General features: G+C 46.8%; 1 pseudogene; it reads left to right on the top strand.

The window, feature by feature from the left end:
• Window positions 1–5624: 5624 nt before the first annotated feature.
• LOC118148229 (small nucleolar RNA U13) lies at window positions 5625–5719 on the top strand (annotated as a pseudogene).
• Window positions 5720–5940: the final 221 nt, after the last annotated feature.

Here is a 5940-nt window from a genome sequence, read left to right as displayed (position 1 = left end):
CGCAGTGGCTCATGCCTGTAATCCTAGCACTTCGGGAGGCCAAGGCAGGCAGATTTCCTGAGGTCAGGAGTTCAAGACCAGCCTGACCAACATAGTGAAACAGCATCTCTACTAGAAATACAAAAAAATAAATAAATAAATATAAAAAATAACCAAGTATGGCGGCAGGCACCTGTAATCCCAGTTACTCAGGAGGCTGAGGCAGGAGAATCACTTCAACCCAGGAGGCAGAGGCTGCAGTGTGCCAAGATTGCACCATTGCATCCAGTCCCAACAACACTGTGAGACTCTGTCTAAAAAAAAAAAAAAAAAGTAGAATGAAACAAAATCAAATAAGGACAGATGATAGAAGAATTAACCGCACATCATGGGTTGCTAGGTAAATTTCACCTTCTGAAGCTTCTGCTTCTGCAACACTGAAGGTCATCCAGAACACACAGGTGGAATTGGGCCGGCTGTTATGACTCCTAAGCACCCACGAGGTGGTCCACAGCCACCGCTCCAAGTGCCCCCAGCCCCAGCTCCTGTCCTTACCTTGGAATCTTTCAGAACACATAAGCAGCACAGCCAGGTGCCACCACCCCGGCTCTGGCACAGGGCCAGCATCTGCTCAGCCTGTGTGTTTTAAATGCACTGTGTATTTTAGGTCAAAATGTTACATGTGTTTCTTATCGTGGGTGAGAATAAAAACTACCCTAAGTCTGCTATTTTAAGGTTTGTGGAGGAGGTTGGAGGTTGGGGGAGGTTCTGGGGGTTCACACTGAGCCTGCATCTGTCCTTAGATGGGATGTTGATATTAAGAGGCAGGGGTGATGAGGACCATCAGGAGGCATTTGGCCCGCACCCTAGCCTGGCCACGGAGTAAACAAGGCACAAGGGGTCTCATTGCCTACCTGTCAGGTTGGCTTGGTCACTCAGCAGATGGCTCAGTGATGCAGAGAGGCCAGCTTGCTGCCCACCTGCTGTGTGAGGTTCCCTGTAAAGATGACAGGGCTGCCCCCATCACCAGTTTTATCTCCAGCTGCACCTGGAACTGCTTGGCCTTGCCTACCATGGGTGGCTGCAGGTCACTCCAGCCCTGAAAAGGCCTTGGTGTCACCTGGAATGACAGGCTTGGCCAGCAAGGCCAGCCATGATCATACAAGCTGGGACTGGAGAGGGGACAGGAGACAACCCAGCTAATGGCTTTGTATGCTGATCCTTCCACAGTTTTTGACTTTTCTTGAGATGGAGTCTCATTCTGTTACCCAGGCTGGAGTGCAGTGGCAGGATCCTGGTTCAATGCAAACTTTGTCTCCCGGGTTCAGGTGATTCTCCTGCCTCAGCCTCCCAAGTAGCTGGGATGACAGGCACACACCACAGTGCCCAGATAATTTTTCTATTTTTAGTAAAGACAGGGTTTTGCCATGTTGGCCAGTCTGATCTCAAACTCCTGAGCCCAAGTGATGCGCCCGCCTTGGCCTCCCAAAGAACTGGGATTACAGGCGTGAGCCACTGTGCCCAGTCCTTCCTCAATTTTTTTTAATTGCAGATTTCTCAAAATTAGAAACCTGTGTTACCAACTCAGACATAAATACAAAGGACTCCTTTTCTCTCCTTGACAACTCCCTCATCGGATCCATCAGGAACTCAGTCGACTGTCACCATGTGACTAGAACCAACCCCATCTCTCACCTCCGCTGCACACCAGCTCCAGCCCTGGTCATTGCACCTATCTCACTGCAACATCCTCCTGGCTCTCCCGGCTCCCATCCTGCCACTGGCAACAGATCTCCACGTGGTGACCAGACATTTCCAATGATGGCACACTAGCATTTCTTACAGTACATCCAAAATCCTTGAGAAAACCAGTGAAGCCAGAACTTTGTTGGTCACTGGTGCAGACACTGGCAGGTGGGTCACGGGGACAGCTCACTACACTCCAAGGCCCCACATGGAAGATCCTCTAGAAAAGCCATGAGCAACTACAGATATCATCTTCGATGGCCCTGCCAACCTGTGAACAAACCCCACACACCCTTCTGATAGCCACTAGCCGGTCAATTCACCCAAAATATGTCAAAACAATACCATTACTAGACCCTCGCTACTTAATGCTGTGTTTCCCTGATCCCCACATCTGGGGGATCAGGGATGTGTGTGTATGAATGTGTGCATCTGTGTACAGATATATCTGTACATGGATGTGTGTAGATGTGTATGTATATAGATATACCAAAATACAGTTACGTGTGGATATCGATGTGTGTACAGTGATGTACACAGATGTGTCTATAGACATGTGTATGAATGTGTGAGTATATGGACATGTGTATGCAGATGTGTGTAAAGACGTGTATATATATGGATGTGTGTATATGAATGTATGTGTACAAATATGTCTACATGTGTACGTAGATGTTCACAGCTTTTCCTGCTGACAGGCACATCCTAGTGCTGGCTTTCTCCAGTGTGTATCAGAGGCTGCGTGGTGGTGTCAGAGCTTCCTCAGGGTGCATGTGAACAGGGTGAACACAGAATTTCTCTCCCAAACCACAGTATTTTGCAGTTATAGAGAACACTAGTCACAAATGTGTCAGGTCAGCAGGTGTAAACTGGGGCTCTGCAGGTAACCCAGGACCCAACCTCGACCCACATGGGGAGGGGGTGCCAAACAGAACACTTCCCACACCAACCTTAAATCCCAAAAATTTTTAAGGTTGAACCCAAGCCTTGAACCCCTGGGCCCAGGGATTCGAGGTTGAACCGAAGCTCTGGCACTTTGTATTCATGAGCTCATCTGCCTCAGTTTCCTCTTGTATGGAGTTACAAAGAGAACTTGAAGAAGGGACCTCCTGTCTGCTGCAACAGGCTCCAGAAAGTTAGTTCTGGCTGTTACTGTAATTTTGATGAGTCTGGGGCAGATGGAAGTAGAATTTCTCCAAAGGCAAATAAACATTTCCAGGCTTCAGACAGCTCTATAGGGAGCGGCAGGAAGGTCCGAGGGGAGGTACAGGCAATCTGTGCTTGCACATTTAGTAAATAACAAGACATTCAAGGGCCCCTGGGAGTTCTGGAAATGAGGCAGAAGTCTCAGCCATCAGACAGGTGGGGCTTTAGGAGGAAGATGGCTCTCCCTTGACATGGGTCTTCACCCAGGCTGACGGCACAGGTGGAAGTGGAGAGAGTATTTATGCAGCAAGACATGCAGCCCGGCTTCAGATGCTCCACTCCAGGCCTCTGAGAAGACACTGGAAACTGAGGCAGAATCGGGTGATCCACTGCTGAATGTGCCCAGTGGTCATGCCTGGCGGGATCAAGTCTAAAGCTGCTATTTGTACCTGGCTGGAGTGCAGTGGCGTGGTCTAGACTCACTGCAAACACCACCTTCCAGATTCAAGCATTCACCAGCCTCAGCCTCCTGAGAAGCTGGGCCTACAGGCGTGCACCACCATGCCCAGGTAAGTTTTGTATTTTTGGTAGAGACAGGGTTTCACCTTCTTGGCCAGCCTGGTCCCAAATTCCTGACTGCATGTGATCCTCCCGCCTTGGCCTCCCAACATTTGTATACTTTTTGAAGTTCCCAATCTGTGTGAAAAGAGGATAGATGTTTTAAATCTTCTCCCCAGGATGAAGGAGACACACATGAAACTTCAACACAATGACAAGGTCTTTAAGTGACTTTCTAAGTTTCATCCAGGTACCCTTGGGTAAGAGCCCTTGAAAAGCACCTAATAAGATGAAAATGAGACTGGACAACATAGTGAGACCCATCTCCACAAAAAAGAAACTAAAAAAATAGAAAGGCACGGGGTCACAGGTCTTAGTCCCTGCTACTTGGGAGGCTGAGGAAAGAGGATCGCTTGGGCCCAAAGGTTCAAGGCTGCAGTGATTTAGGATTCATGCCATTGCATAGAATACCTTGTAAAAGAAAAAGTGGTGGAGAGAGAAAATGGGGGAAGAGTGGGGGAAAAGACATGGGGGAAAGGGAGGGAAAGAGGTCAGAAGAGGAAAAGAGAGGGAATAGAGGGAGGGAGGGAAAGGAAAGAAAAAAGAAAGGAAGAAAAGAGAAAAGAAATGAGAAAAACATATAAAGCTTATGGCCAGGGAATTTCACTGTTAAGAATTTACTCTGGAGACAGAAACGTGTTCACCACAGAATAATTATAACAGAAAACCTGGGAAAAACTCCAGAGCACTTCATCATGAAACTAGCTGAACACATTCCATTCCACGGACTAGTACATGGTCACTCCCACTACACGGGAGATGCTGAATTTTTAGGTGGATATATTAACTCCATCTGCTGATTGTGTGCATAGATCATCTCGGAAAGGAATCACCAAAAAAACCCTAACAGCGGTTGGCTTTGAGGAGGGGTGGGAGAGCAGCTTTAAGGCTGCACCAACACCAACCAATAGAACCTTTTGCAACAAAGACCGTGTTTCCGGGCCATCTGCAGCGGTGGAGCACTTGAAATGTGGCCCACGCAGCAAAAGAACCAAATCTTTCATTTTCTTTAATGTTAATTCATTTTGATTTTTTTTCTTTTTCTAGATGGAGTCTCACTCCATTGCCCAGGCTGGAGTGAAGTTGCGTGATCTTGGCTAACTGCAACCTCTGTCCCCCAGGTTCAAACAGTTCTCCTGCCTCAGCTTCCCAAGTAGATGGGATTACAGGGGCTCACCACCACATCCGGCTACTTTTTGTTTTTAGTAGAGATGGGGTTTCACCATGTTGGTCAGGCTGCTCTCAAACTCCTGACCTCAGGTGAGCCACCCGACTCAGCCTCCCAAAGCGCTGGGATTACAGGCATGAGCCACCATATCCGGCCTCACTTAGATTTCAATAAACACATATGCCACTGGCTGCCATATGGGAGACTCAGTTCTATAGTCTTTCATAGTTTTTGAACTTTGAATCATTTGAATGCATGGCCTATTGTTTTTAGTTACAGAACTTAATAGAATACTTTTTAGATTGTATTAATCTAAATAAAATCTACCATAGAATTTACATTGTACCAGTGAATGCTGATATATAAAAAGATTGCCAAGGTGTGTGTGTGTGTGTGTGTGTGTGTGTGTGTGTGTGTGTGTGTATGCATGTATATTTTGTGGGTTTTTTTTTTTTTTTGAGTCAGAGTCTCACTCTGCCACCCACTCTGGAGTGTAGTAGTATGAACTTGACTCAATGCAACCTCTGCCTCCAGGATTCAAGTGGTTCTCCTGCCTAAGCTTCCCGAGTCAATGGGATTACAGGTATACACGTCCAGCTCATTTCTGTATTTTCAGTAGAGAAGGTGTTATACCATGTTGGCCAGGCTGGTCTTGAACTCCTGACCTCAAGTGATTCACCTACCTCGGCCTCCCAAAGTGCTGAGGATTACAGGCATGAGCCAGCATGCCAAGCTGCAAAGGTGTGTTTTTGAGTAAAAAGAACAACATACAAACAAAAAATAGGAAATAGCTGGGGGTGGTGGCTCATTCCTATAATCCTAGCACTTTGGGAGGCTGAGGTGGGAAGATTGCTGGAGCCTAGGAGGTCGAGGCTGCAGTGAGCCATGTTTGCACCACTGCCCTCCAGCCTGAGTAATGCAGCAAGACCTTGCCTCAAAAAAATTAAAATTAAAATTAAAGTTAAAAAACCTAAGCATGACGATTGGGTTTTCAGGCTGTTTTATGATATGTGCCTTCCTCAAAACTTGTTACGAAAAAGAAAAAATAAAACCCATCTGACATGAAAAAGAAAAAATAAAACCCAGAAACTCAAACTAAAAATATCTGCAAATCTATAGCGTTATGCGTTGTCCTGTGTCTCCCCGAAAGATGCTGAAGCCCTACGCCGCAGGCTTTGTGGGTGAGACCTTATTTGGAAATAGTCTCTTCACATGTGATCAAGCTAAGCTGAGGTAATGAGGGTGAATCTCAATTCCGTGTGCCTGGTGTCCTTATAAAAAGG

The sequence above is a fragment of the Callithrix jacchus genome, chromosome 15 (genome assembly GCF_049354715.1).
Source record: "Callithrix jacchus isolate 240 chromosome 15, calJac240_pri, whole genome shotgun sequence".
Classification (NCBI taxonomy): Eukaryota; Metazoa; Chordata; class Mammalia; order Primates; family Cebidae; genus Callithrix; species Callithrix jacchus.
This window is presented reverse-complemented; position numbering and strand designations above follow the sequence as displayed.